At 22.5% G+C, this 20,128-nt stretch overlaps 1 pseudogene; it reads left to right on the top strand.

Annotated features, from left to right (window-relative positions):
• The first annotated feature begins 15,934 nt into the window (after nt 1-15,934).
• LOC149519413 (25S ribosomal RNA) lies at nt 15,935-18,319 on the top strand (annotated as a pseudogene).
• The last annotated feature ends 1,809 nt before the right edge of the window (nt 18,320-20,128 follow it).

Genomic DNA, 20,128 nt, shown 5'->3' with positions numbered 1-20,128 from the left:
TATCAAATTAGTTCAAATAATTATGGCCATTTGAATAATTATCTATTTTAAATGTTATGAACTTTTGTTTTGTCATAAAACAATTGTTTTTCATTATACAAACCTATTCAAAATAAAATAATAGTAATTTATTAATATTTCAAAAATTAATAAGTAGGAGATTTAAAAATAAATTTGTTTACCAAATTGTTCAAAAGGTTATGACTATTTGAGCAATTATATATTTCAAATTGTTATAACCTTGTGTTCTGTCATAAAACAATTATTTCTGTTTGTACAAGTTTATTCAGAATAAAATAATACTAATGTAATAATATTATGAAAATTAATAACTAAGAAATTCCAATAAATTTATTTGAACCAGTTTAAATAGTTAAGGCTATATGAACAATTCTTTATTTCAAATTGTTATGACCTTTTGTTTTATCGTAAAACAATTTTTTCAGTTCTTAGTAACTTATTCGAAATAAAATAAAACAAATCTATTAATATTTCAAAAATAATCAGCAAGAGATTTAAAAAATAATTATCGATTTCATATCGTTATGACCTTTTGTTTTGTCATAAAATGAATGTTTTTTTTCAAATAAGTTTGTTCAAAATAAAATAATATTAATTTATTAGTATTTTCAAAATTAATAAGTAAGAGAGTTAAAAAATAAATTTGTTTATTAAACTAGTTTAATTAGTTTAACTATTTGAACAATTATTTTATTTCAAATTATTATGACCATTTGTTTTATCATAAAACAATTGTTTCTAGTCATACAGTCATATTCAAATAAAATAATGCTAATTTATTAATATTCTAAAAATTAATAACTAATGAATTTCAAAAATGAATTTGTTAGTTTGCTTAGTGCAAATATTTATGATTGTTTGAACAATTATCTATTTCAAATCATTATAATCTTTTGTGTTATCGCAAATCAATTATTTCTATTCATACAAGTTTATTTGAAATAACATAATTCTAGCTTATTAATATTCCAAAAATTAGCCAGTAAGAGATTTAAAAAATGAATCTATTTGTTGAACAAGTTAAAATAGTTATGACTATTTATCAATTATCTATTTCAAATCGCTATAACCTTTTGTTTTGTCATAAAACAATTTTTGCTATTCATACAATCTTATTTCAAATAAAATAACACAAATTTATTAATATTTAAACAATTAAAAAAATAAAAGATTTAAAAAATAAATCTATTTATCGAATAAGTTTAAATAGTTATGACTATTTGAATAATTATTTATTTAAATCATTACGACTTTTTTTTATAAAAAATTATTTTTGTTCATACAAGCTTATTTAGATTAAAATAATATTAATTTATTAAAATAATAAGTAAAAGATTTTAAAAATAAATATGTTTACCCAAAAAGTCCAAATAGCCATAACTATTTGAATAATTATCTATTTCAAATTGTTATGACCTTTTGTTTGATTTTAAAATAATTGTATCAGTTCATATAGGCTTATTCAAAATAAAATAATATTAATTTATTAATATTCCTAAAATCAATGAGTAAGAGATTTAAAAAATGAATTAGTTTACTGAACAAGTTTAAATAGTTCTTACTATTTGAACAATTATCTATTTCAAATTGTTTTGACCTTTTGTTTTATCATAAAATATTTGTTTCTGTTCATATACGGTTATTCCAAATAAAATAATATAAATTTATTAATATTTCAAAAATTAATAAGTATAAATTTAAAAAATAAATCTATCTTCTAAACACGTTCAAATAGTTATGACTATTTGAACAATTATATATTTCAAATAGTTATGATCTTTTGTTTTGTCATAAACCAATTGTTTCTATTCATACAAGCTTATTCGAAACAAAATAATACTAATTTATTTGTATTCCAAAAATTAATAAGTAAAAGATTTAAAAAAAAATCTGTTTATTAAGCAAACTTAAATAGTTATGATCGTTTGAATAATTATTTATTTCAAATACTTATGATATTTTGTTTTGTCATAAAATAATTGTTTCTATTCATACAATTTTATTTGAAATAAAATAATACTAATTTATTAATATTCTAAAAATTAATAGGTTGGAGATTTAAAAAATAAATTTATTTATCAAACATGTTCAAATAGTTATGTCCCTTTGAATAATTATCTATTTCAAATCATTATGAGATTTTTTTTGTCATAAAACAATTGTTTCTCTTCATACAAAATTATTTATAATAAAATAATATTAATTTATTAATGTTTTAAAAATTAATTAGAGATTTAAAAACTAAATCTGTTTGTTGAATCATTTCAAATAGTTATGACTACTTGAACAATTATCTATCTCAAATTGTTATGATCTTTATGTTGTCATAAAATAATTGTTTCTTTTCATATAAGCTTACTCCGATTAAGATAATACTAATTTAATAATAAAAAATAAATGTGTTTTGCCGATCTAGTTCAAATAGTTAAGACTATTAGAACAATTATCTATTTCAAATCATTCTAACCTTTTGTTTAGTCATAAAAAAATTATTTCAATTTATACAAGCTTATTTGAAATAAAATAATACTAATTTATTAATATTCAAAAAATTAATAAGCAAGAGATTTAAAAAAATTAATATGTTTATGTAACAAGTTTAAATAGATATAACCATTTGAACAATTATCTATTTAAAATCATTATGACCTTTTGTTTTGTCATAAAACAATTGTTTCAATTCATTAAAATTTATCCGAAATAAAATAATACTACTTCATTAATATTTCAAAAATTATTAAGCAAGAGATTTAAAAACTAAAGCTATTTTCCAAACCAGTTCAAATAGTTATGATCATTTGAACAAATATCAATCTCAAATCGCTATGGTCTTTGTTTTGTCATAAAAAAACTATTTCTTATCATATAAGCTTATTTAGATTAAAATAATACAAATTTAATAATATTTCAAAAATTAATCAGTAAAAGATTTAAAAAATAAATGTGTTTGCCGAATCATTTCAAATGGTTAAGACTATTAGAATAATTATCTATTTCAAATCATTCTAACCCTTTATTTACTTATAAAATAATTGTTTCAGTTCATACAAGCTTATCTAGAATAAAATAATACTAATTTATTAACATTCAAAAAATTAATAAGCAAGAGATTTGAAAAATAAATATGTTTACCAAACAAGCTTAAATAGTTATTATTATTTGAACAATTATCTACTTAAAATTATTAGTTCTAATAATTATGACTATTTGAATAATTATCTATTTCAAAATGTTATAACCTTTTGTTTGGTCATAAAATATGTTTTTGTTCATATAAGTTTGTTTAGAATAAAATAATAAAAATCTATTAATATTACAAAAATTCATAAGAGATTTTAAAAATAAATCTTTTTATCAAACTAGTTCAGATAGTTATAACTATTTGAGCAATTAATTATTTCAAATCGTTTTGACATTTTGTTCCACTATAAAAAAATAGTTTCTATTCATACAAGCTTATTTAGATTAAAATAATACTAATTTATTATTATTTTGACAATTAATAATTAAAAATTTTAAAACATAAATATGTTTACCAAACTAGATCAAATAGTCATGACTATTTAAATAATTATCTATTTCAAATTATTATGACTTTTGTTTTGTCATAAGAAAATTATTTTAGTTCATATAAGGTTATTCGAAATAAAATAATAATAAGTTGTTAATATTCCAAAAATTAATAATTAAGAGATTTAAAAAATAAAACTATTTATTGAACAAGTTTAAATAATTATGACTATTTAAACAATTATCTATTTGGAATTGCTATAACCTTTTGTTTTGTCATAAAAAGATTTCATCTATTTATACAAGCCTATTTCAAATAAAATAATTCAAATTTATTACTAACAGATAATTAATAAGTAAAAGATTTAAAAAATAAATCTGTTCACCACAAAAGTTCAAATCGTTATGACTATTTGAACAACAAATTATTATAACTTTTTATTTTGTCATAAAATAATTATTTTTGTTCATACAAGCTTATTCAAATTAAAATAATATTAATTTATTAATATTTTGACAATTAATAAGCAAAAGATTTAAAACAATTATTTATTTCAAATTGTTTCAGTTTATTTCAAATAGTTAATACAATTGTTTCAGTTTATGTAAGCTTATTCGAAATAAAATAATACTAATTTATTAATATTCTAAAAATTAATGAGTAAGAGAATTAAAAAATTAATCTATTTACCAATAATGTTCAAATAGTTATGACTATCCGAACAATTATCTATTTTAAACATTATGACCTTTTGTTTTGTCATAAAACAATTGGTTCTATTCATGCAAGCTTATTTTGAATAAAATAATATAAATTTTAATATTTTAAAAATTAATAAGTAAAAATTTTAAAAATAAATATGTTTTCTGAACACGTTCAAATAGTTATGACTATTTGAACAATTATCTATTTCAAATTGTTATGACCTTTAGCTTTGTCATAAGCCAATTGTTTCATTCATAAAAGCTTATTCATAACAAAATAATGCTAATTTATTAAAATTCTAAAAATTAATAAGTAAAAGATTTAAAAAATAAATTTGTTTACTGAACGAGTTCGAATAGTTATGACCATTCAAATAATTATTTATTTCAAATCATTTTGATCTTTAGTTTTGTCATAAAACAATTGTTTCTATTCATATAATTTTATTTAAAATAAAATAATACTAATTTATTAATATTCTAAAATTAATAAGTTGGAGATTTAAAAAATAAATATGCTTACTGAACAAGTTCAAATGTCATGTCTATTTAAATTATTATCTATTTCAAATCTTTATGACATTTTGTTTTGTCATAAAATGATTGTTTCTATTCATACAAAATTATTCAGAATAAAATAATATTAGTTTATTAATATTTCAAAAATTAATAAGAAATTTAAGAATTAAATCTGTTTACCGAACTAATTCAAATACTTATGGCTATTTGAACAATTATCTATCTCAAATTATTATGATATTTGTTTTGTAATAAAACAAATGCTTCTGTTCATACAAACTTATTATGAGTAAAATATTGCTAAATTAATAATATTCCAAAAATTAATAAGAGCTGTGAAAAATAAATGTGTTAATTGAACCAATTCAAATAGTTAAGGCTATTAGAACAATTATCTATTTCAAATCATTCTTACCTTTTGTTTATTCATAAAACAATTATTTCAGTTCATACAAGCTTATTCAGAATAAAATAATTGTAATTTATTAATATTCAAAAAATTAATGAGCAAGAGATTTAAATAAAATAAATCTATTTATCAAACAAGTTCAAATAAATTTGACTATTTGAACAATTATCTATTTAAAGTTGTTATAACCTTTTGTTTTGTCATAAAACAATTGTTTCACTTCACAAAAACTTATTTGAAATAAAATAATACTACTTTATTAATATTTCAAAAATTAATAAGCAAGAGATTTAAAACTAAAGTTATTTTCTGAACTAGTTCAAATAGTTATGACTATTTGAAAAAATATCATTCTCAAATCTTTATGATTTTTCTTTTCTCATAAAACAATTGTTTCTGATCATACAAGCTTATTCGGATAAAAATAATATTAATTTAATAATATTCCAAAAATTAGTGAAAGATTTAAAAAATAAATGTATTTGCCAAACTAGTTCAAATAGTTATGACCATTAAAATAATTATCTATTTCAAATCATTCTAACCTTTTATTAATACTTAGAAAATTAATCAGTAAGAGATTTAAAAAGTAAAACTGTTTACCAAACCCTTTCAAATAGTTTGACTATTTGAATAATTATCTATTCCAATTCATTATAACCTTTTATTTTGTCAACAAACAATTGGTTCTATTCATACTATTTTATTCAAAATAAAATAATACTAATTTAATAATATTTTGACACTTAATAACCAAGAAAATTAAAAAATAAATCAAATTGCTAAACCATTTCAAATACTAAAACTATATGAATGATTATTTATTTCAAATCGTTATGACCTTTTGTTTTGTCATAAAACAATTGTTTTTTATCATACAAGCTTATTCGAAAAAAAATAATACTAATTTATTAATATTTCAAAAATTAATAAGTAAGAGATTTAAAAAATAAATCTGTTTACTGAATTAGTTCAAATAATTATGACTATTTGAGCAATTATCAATCCAAATCGTTAAGATCTTTGTTTTGTCATAAAACAATTGTTTTTGATCATAAATATTTAGTTAAAAATAATACTAATTTAATAATATTTCAAAAATTAATAAGTCAGAGATTTAAAAAATAAATGTGTTTACCGAACCAGTTCAAATAGTTAAAACTATTAGAATAATTATATATTTTAAATCGTTCTAACCTTTTGTTTAGTTAGAAAATATTTGTTTCATATCTTACAATCTTATTCGAAATAAAATAATCCAAATTTATTAACATTTGAAAAATTAATAAGGAAAAGTTTGAAAAAATAAATCTGTTTATCAAACAAGTTCAAATAGTGATTACTATTTGAACAATTATTTATTTAAAATCATTATGACCTTTTGTTTTGATATAAAACAATTGTTTCAGTTTATAAAAGCTTATCCAAAATAAAAGAATACTAATTTCTTAAGATTTCAAAAATTAATAAGCAATAGTTTAAAAAAATAAATTAGTTTACCAAACAAATTTAAATAGTTATGCTTATTTGAACAATTGTCTATTTAAAATCATTGTGACCTTTTGTTTTGTCATAAAACAATTGTTTCAATTCATAAAAGCTTATTCAAAATAAAATAATACTAATTTATTAATATTTCAAAAATTAATAAGTAAGCGATTTAAAAAATAAATTGGTTTACCAAATCAGTTCAAATAATTGTGGCCATTTCAACAATTATCTATTTTAAATCATTATAACATTTTGTTTGGATATATAGCCATTGTTTTTTATTATACAAATTTTATTCAAAATAAAATAATAGTAATTTATTAATCTCTCAAAAATTAATAAGAGATTTAAAAAATAAATTTATTTACCGAACCGGTTTAAATAGTTATAACTATTTGAATAATTGTATACTTCAAATAGTTATAACCTTTTGTTCTGTCATAAAACAATTATTTCTGTTTATACAAGCTTATTCAAAATAAAATAATACTAATATAAAACTATTCCAAAACTTAATAACTGAGAGATTTAAAAAATAAACTTGTTTGCTAAACTAGTTCAAATAGTTAAGACTATATGAACCTTTATCTATTTCAAATCATATTTTTTTGTCATAAAACAGTTTTTTCAATTCACATTAACTTATTTGGAATAAAATAAAATGAATTTATTCATACTAAAAAATTAATATGCAAGAGATTTAAAAAGTAATTCTATTTACCTAACCAGTTTAAATAATTATGACTATTTGAACAATTATCTTTTTCAAATGGCTATGACCTTTTGTTCTGTCATAAAACAAATGTTTTTGTTCATGTAAGTTTGCTCGAAACAAAATAATACTAATCTATTAATATTTCAAAAATTAATAAGAGATTTAAAAAATAAATCTGTTTATCAAACTAGTTCAAATAGTTATGATTATTTGAGCAATTATTTATTTCAAATTGTTATGACTTTTTGTTCTATTATAAAACAATAGTTTTTGTTCATACAAGCTTATTTGGATTAAAATAATACCATTTTATTAATATTTCAACAATTAATAAGTAAAAAATTTAAAAAATAAATATGCTTACCAAACTAGATCAAATAGTCATGACTATTTGAATAATTATCTATTTCAAATCGTTATGGCCTTTTGTTTTGTCATAAAAAAATCATTTCGGTTCATGTAAGCTTATTTGAAATAAAATAATACTAACCTATTAATATTCTAAAAATTAATAATTAAGAGATTTAAAAAATGAATCTATTTAAGAAACAAGTTACTATTTGAACAATTATCTATTTGAAATTGCTATAACCTTTTTGTTTTATCATAAAATGATTTTTTTCTATTCATACAAACTTATTTCGAATAAAATAATACAAATTTATTAATATCAAGACAATTAATAAGTAAAAAATTTAAAAAATAAATTTGTTTATCGAACAAGATCAAATCGTTATGACTATTTGTGCAATTATTTATTTCAAATTGTTATGACCTTTCTTTTGTTATAAGACAATAGTTTTTTTTCATATAAGCTTATTCAAATGAAAATAATACCAATTTATTAATATTCCAACAAATAAGTAAAAAATTTAAAAAATAAATATGCTTACTGAACTAGATCAAATAGTAATGACTATTTGACCAATTATCTATTTCAAATGGTTATGACATTTTCTTTTGTCATAAAAAAATTATTTCAATTCATATAAGCTTATTTGAAATAAAATAATGCTAAGTTATTAATATTATGAAAATTAATAATTAAGAGATTAAAAAAATGAATCTGTTTGTCGAAAAAGTTTAAATAATTTTGACTATTTTGACAATTATCTATTTGAAATCACTATAACCTTTTTTTTGTCATAAAATGATTTTTTCTGTTCATACAAGCTTATTTTGAATAAAATAATACAAATTTATTAATATTAAGGCAATTAATAAGTAAAAGATTTAAAAAATAAATCTATTTATTGAACAATATCAAATCTTTATAACTATTTGAAAAATTATTTATTTCAAATTGGTATGACTTTTTGTTTTATCATAAAATAATTGTTTCTATCATACATGTTTATTTCGATTAACAAAATATTAATTTATTTATATTTTGACAATTAATAAGTAGAATATTTAAAAAATAAATATGTTTTTTGAACAAGTTCAACTAGTCATAATTATTTGAATAATTATCTATTTCAAATCATTGTGACCTTTTGTTTTGTAATAAAACAATTGTTTTAGCTCATATAAGCTTATTTGAAATAAAATAATACTAATTTTTTAATATTCCAAAAATTAATGAGAAAGAGAATTAAAAAAAGAATCTTGTTACCTAACATGTTCAAATAGTTATGGCTATCTGAATTATTATCTATTTCAAATTATTGTGAACTTTTGTTTTGTAATAAAATAATTGTTTTAGTTCATATAAGCTTATTTGAAAATAAATAATACTAATTTATTTATATTTTCTAGAAATTAATTAGAAAGAGAATTAAAAAATAAATCTTGTTACCAAACATGTTCAAATAGTTATGACTATTTGAACAATTATCTATTTTAAAATATTATGACATTTTGTTTTCTTATAAAACATTTGGTTCTATTCATACAAGCATATTTCGAATAAAATAAAAAAAATTTAATAATATTTCAAAAATTAATAAGTAAAAATTTAAAAATAAATATATTTTCTAAACATTTTCAAATAGTTATGACTATTGAAACAGTTATCTATTTAAAATTGTTATGACATTTTGTTTTGTCATAAACCAATTGTTTCTATTCATATAGGCTTATTTTAAATGAAATAATACTAACTTATTAAAATTCCAAAAATTAATAAGTAAAAGATTTAAAAACTAAATTTGTTTATCGAGCAAGTTCAAATAGTTATGACTATTTGAACAATTATTTATTTCAAATCATTATGATCTTTTATTTTGTCATAGAACAATTGTTTCTATTCATACAAGTTTATTCAAAAATAAAATAATACTAATTTATTAATATTTTAAAAATTAATAAGTTGAAAATTTAAAAAATAAATTTGTTCACCAAACAAGCTTAAATAGTCATGTCCATTTGAACTATTATTTATATCAAATTGTTGTTATATTTTGTTTTGTCATAAAATAATTGTTTCTATTCATACAAAATTATTCAAAATAAAATAATACTAATTTATTAATATTTCAAAAATTAGTAAAAGATTTAAAAACTAAATCTTTATATTGAACCAATTCAAATAATTATGATTTTTTGAACAATTATCTATCTCAAATCGTTATGATATTTTTTTGTCATAAAGCAATTATTTTTGTTCATACAAGCTTATTTAGAGTAAAATATTGATAAATTAATAATATTCTAATAAAAGATTTAAAAAATAAATGTGTTTGCCAAACTAATTCAAATAGATAAGAAAATTAGAACAATTATCTATTTCAAATCGTTTTGACCTTTCGCTTGTCATAAAATAGTATTTTTAGCTCATGCAAGCTTATTCAAAATAAAATAATACTAATTTATTAGCATTCAGAAAATTAATAAACAAGAAATTTTAAAAAATAAATTTGTTTATCAAACAAGTTCAAATAGTTATGACTATTTGAATAATTATCTATTTGAAATAAATATGACCTTTTGTTTTATCATAAAACAATTTTTTCAATTTATAAAAGCTTACCTGAAATAAAATAATATTACTTTATTAATAATTCAAAAATTGATATATTAGAGATTTAAAAAATACATCGAACTAGTTCAAATAATTATGGCCATTTGAACAATTATATATTTCAAATCATTACAAACTTTTGTTTTTTCATAAAATAATTGTTTTTCATCATACAAGCCTATTTGGAATAAAATAGTATTAATTTATTAAAATTTCAAAAATTAATAGGAAGGAGATTTAAAAATATATCTATTTACTGAATCAGTTCTTATTTAAACAATTATCTATTTTAGATTGTTGTAACCTTTTGTTCTATCGTAAAATAATTGTTTCAATTCATATAAGCTTATTTGGAATAAAATAATACTAATTTAATAATATTCCCAAAATTAATAACTAAGAGATTTAAAAAATAAATTTGTTTGCTGAAGTAGCTTTAACAGTTAAGACTATATGAATAATTATCTATTTGAAATCACTATGACCATTTGTTTTATCATGTAACAATTGTATTTGAGCATTCAATTTTATTTGGAATACAATAATACTTTTTATTAATCTTTTAAAAATTAATAAGTAAGAGACTTAAAAATAAATATATTTACCAAACTAGTTCAAACAGCAATGACTATTTGAACAATTATAAATGAATAAGTAAAAGATTTAAAAAATAATTCTATTTACCTATCCAGTTCAAATAATTATGATTATTTGAACAATTATCTATTCCAAATCATTATGACCTTTTGTTTTGTCATAAAACAAATGCTTTTGTTCATATAAATTTGTTCGGACTAAAATAATACTAATCTATTAATATTTCAAATATTAATAAAAGATTTAAAAAATAAATCTATTTATCAAACTAGTTCAAATAGTTTTGACTATTTGAGCAATTATTTATTTTAAATCTTATGACTTTTTGTTCTGTTATAAAATAATTGTTTCTGTTCATACATGCTTATTTGGACTAAAATAATACTAATTTATTAATATTTCAACAATTGATAAGTAAAATTTAAAAAATAAATATGTTTACTAAACTGGATCAAATAATCATGATTTTTTGAATAATTATCTATTTCAAATCGTTATGACATTTTGTTTTGTCATAAAAGAAATGTTTCAGTTCATATAAGCTTATTCAAAATAAAATAATACTAATTTATTAGTAATTCAAAATTTCATAATAAAGAAATTTAAAAAGATGAATCTGTTTACTGAAAAAGTTTAAATAATTATGACTGTTTGAACAATTATCTATTTGAAATTGCTATAACCTAGTGTTTTGTCACAAAAGAATTTTATCTATTCATACAATCTTATTTCAAATAATATAATTCAAATTTATTAATATTAAGACAATTAAAAATGTAAAAGATTTTAAAAATAAATTTGTTTACCAAACAAGTTCAAATTGTTATGACTATTTGTGTAATTATTTATTTCAACTTGTTATGGCTTTTTGTTTTATCATAAAACAATTATTTCTGCTTATACAAGTTTATTTAAATTAAAATAATATTAATTTATTAATATTTCAACAATTAATAAGTAAAAGATTTTAAAAAATAAATATGTTTGCCAAATAAATTCAAATAGTCATGACTATTTAAATATTTATCTATTTCAAATCATTATGATTTTTTCTTTTGTAATATAACAATTGTTTCAGTTCATATAAGTTTATTTGAAGTAAAATAATACTAATTTATTAATATTCCAAAAATTAATGAGTAAGAGAACAAAAAAAAATCCATTTACCAAATAAGTTCAAATAGTTCTGACTATATGAACAATTATCTATTTTAAAACATTATGACCTTTTGTTTTGCCACAAAATAATTGGTTTTGTTCATGCAAGCTTATTTTGAATAAAATAATTTAAATTTATTAATATTCCAAAAATTAATAAGAAAAGAAATGTTTTCTGAACACATTCAAATAGTTATGACTATTTGAACAATTATCTATTTCAAATCATATGATCTTTTGTTTCATCATAAACTAATTGTTTTTGCTCATAAAAACTTATTCAGAATAGAAATGATACTAATTTATTAAAATTCTAAAAATTAATAAGTAAAAGATTTAAAAAATAAATATGTTTAACGAGCGAGTTCAAATAGTTATGACTATTTGAACAATTATTTATTTCAAATCATTATGATATTTTGTTTTGTCATAAAACAATTGTTTCTATTGATACAAGTTTATTTGAAATAAAATAATACTAATTTATTAATATTCTAAAACTTAATAAGTTGGAGATTTAAAAAATAAATATGTTTGCCAAACAAATTCAAATAGTCATATCCATTTGAACTATTATCTATTTCAAATCATTATGGCATTTTGTTTTGTTGTAAAACAATTGTTTTATTCATACAAAATTATTCAGAATCAAGTAATACTAATTTATTAATATTTCAAAAGTTAATAAGACATTTAAAAGCTAAATTTGTTTACCAAACTAGTTTAAATAGTTATGACTATTTCAACAATTACCTATCTCAAATAGTATGATCTTGTTTTGTCATAAAACAAATTGTTTCTATTCATGCAAGCTTATTCTAAATAAAATAATGCTAAACTAATAAATTCTAAATATTAATAAGTAAGAGATTTAAAAAATAAATGTGCTTGCCAAACCAATTATAATAGTTAAGACTATTAGAATAATTGTCTATTTCAAATCATTCTGACCTTTTGTTTGGTCAGAAAATTTTTTTTTTCAGTTCATACAAGCTAATTTGAAATAAAATAATATAATTTTATTAATATTTAGAAAATTAATAAGCAAGAAATTTTAAAAAATAAATCTATTTACTGAATAAGTTCAAATAGTTATGATTATTTGAACAATTATCTATTTAAAATTGTTATAAACTTTTGTTTTATCATAAAACAATTATTTTAGTTTAATAAAACTTATCCAAAATAAAATAATATTACTTTATTAATATTTCAAAAATTGAGAAGTTGAAGATTTAAAAAATAAATCAGTTTATCAAATTAGTTTAAATAATTATGGTCATTCAAACAATTATCTATTTCAAATCGTTATGAACTTTTTATTTTGTTATAAAACAATTGTTTTTAATCATACAAGTTTATTTGGAATAAAATAATATTAATTTATTAATATTTCAAAAACTAATAAGTAGGAGAATTAAAAAATAAATATACTTATCGAACTAGTTTAAATAGTTATTACTATTTGAATAATTATATATTTCAAATCATAAAATAATTATTTATGTCACATAAGCTTATTCGGAATAAAATAATACTTATCTAATAATATTATGAAAATCAATAACTAAGAGATTTAAAAAGTAAATTTTTTTGTCGAACTAATTCAAATAGTTAAGGATATATAAATAATTATCTATTTGAAATCGTTATAACCTTTTGTTTTGTCGTAAAACAAATATTTTTGTTCATATAAGTTTGTTTTGAATAAAATAACATTTATTTTTTAATATTTTGAAAATTAATAAGAGATTTTAAAAAATAAATCGATTTACCAAACCAATTCAAGTAGTTATAACAATTTGAACAATTATTTATTTTAAATCATTATAACCATTTGTTTTATCATAGAACAATTGTTTCTATTGATATAGTCTTATTCATAATAAAGTATGCTAATTTATTGATATTCTAAAAATTAATAAATAACGGATTTAAAAAATGAATCTACTGGCCTGACTAGTACAAATAGTTAAATAAATTTATTTTTTAAATCTCTTAGTTATTAATTGTCAAAATATTATTAGATTAGTATTATTTTATTTTGAATAAGCTTGTATGAATAGACATAATTATTTAATGAGAAAACAAAAGGTTATAACAAATTAAAATATATAGTTGTTCAAATAAGTATAATTATTTGAAGTGGTTCCATAAATAACATTAATTTTTAAATCTCTTATAAAATTTTAAAATATTAATAAATTAGTTTTATTTTATTATGAATAAACTTGGATAGGTTGAAATAAATGTTTTATAACAAAACAAAAGGTTATAATGATTTAAAATAATAGATAATTATTCATATAGTCTTAATTATTTGAACTGGTTTGATAAACAAATTTATTTTTTAAATCTCTTAGTTATGAATTTTTAGAATATTATTAATTTAGTATTATTTTATTCGAAATAAATTTATATGAATGGAAATAATTATTTTATGATAGAACAAAAAGGTTGTAACAATTTGAAATAGATAATTGTTCAAATAGTCATAATTGTTTGAACTAATTCAGTAAATAGATTTATTTTTTGAATCTCATATTAATTCTTGAAATATTAATAAATTAGTATTATTCTATTTCAAATAAACTTGTATGTTCAAAATTATTGTTTTATGACAAAACAAAAAGTACTAACAATTTTATTTCAAATAAGCTTGTATGTTGAAAAACGGTTGTTTTATGACAAAATGAAAGGTAATAAAATAGATAATTATTTAAATATCCATAATTATTTAAAATTGATTTAGTAAACTGATTTATTTTTTAAATCTCTTATTAATTTTTAAAATATTAATAAAGTAGTATTATTTTTTTTGGATAAACTTTTGTGAACTAAAACAATTGTTTTATGACAAAACAAAAGTTCATATCGATTTTAAATAGATAATTATTTAAATAGTTATAGCTATTTGAACTTGTTCAGTAAACAGATTTATTTTTTTAAATCTCTTCCTTATTAATTTTTGAAAAGTTAATAAATTAGTATTATTTTCTTTCGAATAAGCTTGTTTAAACTAAAAAATTATTTTATGACTAAACAAAAGGTCAAAATGATTTGAAATAGATAACTATTCTAATAATCTTAACTATTTAAATTGATTCAGCAAACATATTTATTTTTTTAATTATTTATTAATTTTGAAAATATTATTAAATTAGTATTATTTTTATCTGAATTAACTTGTATGATCAGAAACAATTGTTTTATGACAAAATAAAGATCATAATGATTTGAGATTGATATTTGTCCAAATAGTCGTAACTATTAGAATTACTTTAGAAAACAGCTTTAGTTTTTAAATCTCTTGCTTAAAAATTTTTAAAATATTAATAAAGTAGTATTAGTTTATTTCGGATACGTTATTAATTGAAACAATTGTTTTATGACAAGACAAAAAGTTAAAACTATTTTAAATAGATAATTGTTCAAATAGTCATATCTAATTAAAATTGTTCAGTAAACATATTTATTTTTTTAAATCTCTTGCTTATTAATTTTTTGAAGGTTAATACATTAGTATTATTTTATTCTGAATAAGTTTGTATGAACTAAAATAATAGTTTTATGACTAAACAAAAGGTTAGAACGATTTGAAATAGATAATTATTCAAATAGTCTTAACTATTTAAATTGGTTCGACAAACATATTTATTTTTTAAATCTCTTACTTATTAATTTTTAGAATATTATTAAATTAGTATAATTTTAATCGAATAAGATTATGTGAAAAGAAACAATTGTTGTATGACAAAATAAAGATCATTATAATTTGAGATAGATAATTGTTTAAATAGTTATAACTATTTGAATTGGTTTAGTAAATAGATTTAGTTTTTAAATCTCTTATTAATTTTCAAAATATTAATAAATTTGTATTATTTTATTTTGAATAATTCTGTATGAATAGAAACAATTGTTTTACCACAAAACAAAAGGTCATAATAATTTAAAATAGATAATTATTCAAATGGATATAACTATTTGAACTTGTTCGATAAACATATATTTTTTAAATCTCCTACGTATTAACTTGCAAAATATTAATAAAGTAGTATTATTTTAGTCTAAATAAACTTATATGAATAGAAACAATTGTTTTATGACAAAACAAAAGATCCTAACTTTTTGAAATAAAAAATTGCTCAAATAGTCATAATAATTTGAGCTTACTTAGTAAATAGATTCATTTTATAAATCTTTTATTTATTAATTTTTGAAATATTAATAAACTAGTATTATTTTATTTCAAATAAGCTTGTATGGACATAAACAATTTGTTTATCACAAAACAAAAGGTTATAACTATTTGAAATAAATAGCAAATATTCAAATGAGAACTCTGAAGGTCGAAGGGGGGAAAGGTTCCATGTGAACAGCACTTGAACATGGATTAGTTGATCCTAAGAGATGGGGGGAGTTAGTCTAACAGTGTATTGAGTGCGAGCTTTGAAAAGGAATCAGGTTAAAATTCCTTAGCCAGAATGCGGAGGCTAATGGCAACGTTAGGGAGTTTAGAGTCATCGGTAGGGCCTCGAGAAGAGTTATCTTTTTTGTTTAACTGCCTACCCACCTTAGAAATGGTCAAAAGAGCACCACACGTCACGTGGTGTTTGGTAAACCCTCAACGGCCCTTGAAAACCTAAAAGATCATACTATCCGTGTCCAATTGTACTTATAAATCCATCAAGTTTCCAAGGTGAATAGCCTTTAGTCGATGGAACAATGTAGGCAAAGGAAATTGACAAAATGGATTTGTAATCTCAAGAAAAGGATTGGCTCTAAGGGCTAGGCATAAGGGTCCCAGTGTCAAACTATCAGCTACTTGAGCACTACTCGAGTTGCTTCCATGGCGAGAGTAGGTCATCGCATGCTGACCAAGGGATGGACTGGGAAAGGCTCCCTCAAGGGCTTTTCTCGGATGATGAATAGTTAACTCAGAACTGATATAGACAAAGGGAATTTGATTGTTTAATTAAAAGAAAAGTATTGTGATGGTCATTACGGATGTTCACACAATGTGATTTCTACCCAGTGCTTTGAGTGTCAATGTGAAGAAAGTCAACCAAGCATGGGTAAAAGACAGAAGTAACTATGACTCTTTTAAAGTAGCCAAATGCCTTGTCATCTAATTAGTGATGCACATTAATGGATTAATGAGATTCCCATTGTCCCTGTCTACCATCTAGTGAAACCAAAGCCAAGGGAACAGGCTTGGTAGAATTAATAGAAAGAGAATACCTTATTAAGTTGACTTTAATCTAACTTTGTGAAATGACTTGAGAGGTCTAGGATAAGTGGGAGACCTCAAATGAAATTGAAATACCACTACTTTTAACGTTATTTTACTTATTTTGTGAATCGAAAGTAGGGCACGACCCTTTTTTTGGACCCAAGGCCAGCCTCAGTTAGTCAATCTAGGCAAAAAACATTCTTAGGTGGGGAGTTTGGCTGGGAAGGTAAATTTGTTAAAAGATAATACAGGTGTCCTAAGATGAGCTCAATGAGAACAGAAAACATATGTGGAACAAAAGGGTAAAAGCTCATTTGATTTTAATTTTTGGTACGAATATGAATTATGAAAGCATGGCCTATCAATCCTTTATACCTTTGGAATTTGCAGCTAGGGGTGTCAGAAAAGTTACCATAGGGATAACTGGCTAGTGGTAGCTAAGCATGCGTAGCAACATTGCTTTTTGATCCTTCGATGCCAACTTTTCCTATCATTGTGAAGCCAAATTCACCAAGTGTTGGATTGTTCACCCACTAATAGAAAACATGAGCTGGGTTTAGACTATCGTGAGATAGGTTAGTTTTACCTTATTGATGGCAGTGTCGCAATAGTAATTCAACCTAGTAGAGAGGAATTGTTGATTCACATAATTGGTCATCGTGCTTGGTTAAATGTTAATGGTGCAAAGCTACCATGTGCTAGATTATGACTGAACACGTCTAAGTTAGAATTTGGGCTAAAAGCGATGCATGTGCTTGTCACCCGATTGTCAACCCACAGTAAAAGCCTATGGCCCCCAAAGGTACATGCTGTAGGTGCAACCTCTAAGGTGAACAAATTATGCGAGCCTCTTTAGAGCTTAATTCCCACAAAGTGACAGGTAGAATCCTTTGTAGATGACTTAATTATGTGATGGAGTACTGTAAGTGGTAGAGTGGCCTTGCTGCCACTGTGCCATGATCCACTAAGATTTAGCCCTTTGTTACTTTAATTCATCCTTTCCCTTCACACCCATTGAAGTCTATTCACTTTATTTTTTTAAACCATACCTCTTTGGGCTAGGGGATGAATGGTGTTCTCCATTGCAATCAATTGGACTGGTGGATGACATCCCTACCTCAAGCATCCAAGTAAATGACAACCAAATGCCTTTGGTATTTGTTATAGGAATAGGCTCACCCTTGGTGCAATTGGCCTTTGGATCAGTTTTGCCTGCACACCATTGACAGCACTTGGCCTTTGGTTTGTACGGGCAATCACATCCAACACCATTGGCAGATGTTGGCCTATTATTTCCTCAAATACATCAGCAAATGCTAGCCTCTTAGTTTAGAATGCTGCCTCGAACACCATCGCTAGATGCTGGCACTTGTAAAAAATTATCAACCTACGAGACTCAAGTGCTTAGCATAATTCTAGCTTGTCAAAGATTGTACTATAGTATTAGGCATTCTAGAAGCCCACAAATTTGATCTTCCCAGGACTATGTTTAGGAAATCCCACACATGGGTTTGATTGTGCGCTCACACCTTGATCATCAGTGCCTGCACCTAGGTTTGATTATGTGACCACACATTGCTCACAAGCGCATGTACCCAGACCTAGCTCAATTCTACCAAACCTAAAAACCTTGCTTGTGTCTCTGGAGTTTTTATTACTATCCATACCATTGTTTTTGGTAGTTCCCTATGACCTAGGACTCTAGTAAGCCTTATGGCTTGGTTTGCTTGGTAGTCAAACCCTGTCATACTAGAATTGAGACTATTTCTCAACTTAAAGAGAACCCTTGGGCTTAGACTAGCTTGCAGACCATGACACATACACATGCCTCAATTCATCTAAGTGCTCACTAGTGCCTACACCTGAGCCTGGCTCAATTCTATAAAACTTAAACACTGTGCCTGAGCCTCTAGAGTCTTGATCACTGCCTACACCACTATTCTAGGCTAGTGCCCTCAACCTAGGCCTCCAGTAGGCCTTAAGGCTTGGTCCCCTTGGCAATTAGACCTTTTTTTATTAGAACTGGAACTACTCCTTGACTCAGAGAGAACATTGGGTCATGGACCAGCATTTAGATCATGACACATGCACTTGCCTTGACTACCATTGAGACATGTTGGCCCTTAGTCTTTGCACATGATTTGACCTTTATCAACACATGCTAGCCTTTTGTATAAGTAGTTCCCTTAAACACCATTGGCATATGCTAGGCCATGCACTGAATGTGATATCCTAGGCTTAGAACATATACCATGCACACTACTATTGAGCAGTTGGTGGGTTCAGGCATATCTTTACATTTTTGCCATACGAATGCCATTTTAATGACTTGCAAATTCATCTAAATGTTCACTAGCACCTGTACCTAAGGTTGGCTCAATTTCTTGGAACCCGAACACCATGCTTGAGCCTTTAGAGTTTTGATCACTACCCATACCACTATTATTTGCTAGTGCCCCACAACCTGGGCCTCCAGTAGGTCTCAAGCCCTAGTCCCCCTAGTAGTTGGAACCTTTTCTACTAGAATTGGAACTGTTCCTCAACTTAGAGAAAACCTTTGGGCCTGGACTAGCTTGTAAACCATGATATAAGTACATGCCTTGACCACCATCAGGATATGTTGGCCCTTGGTCTTGGCACATACTTCGACCACCAATAACACATGTTGGCCCTTTGTGTGAGTAGTTCCCTTGAACACCATTGACACATGCTAGGCCGTGCACCACACATGAGTATTCTGGGCCCAAGCCTCACACAATGCATACCATGATTGGGCAGTCAATGGGTTCCTACACATCTTCACAT

Source organism: Durio zibethinus, chromosome 3 (assembly GCF_047325235.1).
Source record: "Durio zibethinus cultivar Kanyao isolate XHJ-2024 chromosome 3, ASM4732523v1, whole genome shotgun sequence".
Lineage (NCBI taxonomy): Eukaryota > Viridiplantae > Streptophyta > Magnoliopsida > Malvales > Malvaceae > Durio > Durio zibethinus.
The sequence above is the reverse complement of the archived record's forward strand: the minus strand, read 5'-3'. Positions and strand labels throughout refer to the sequence as shown.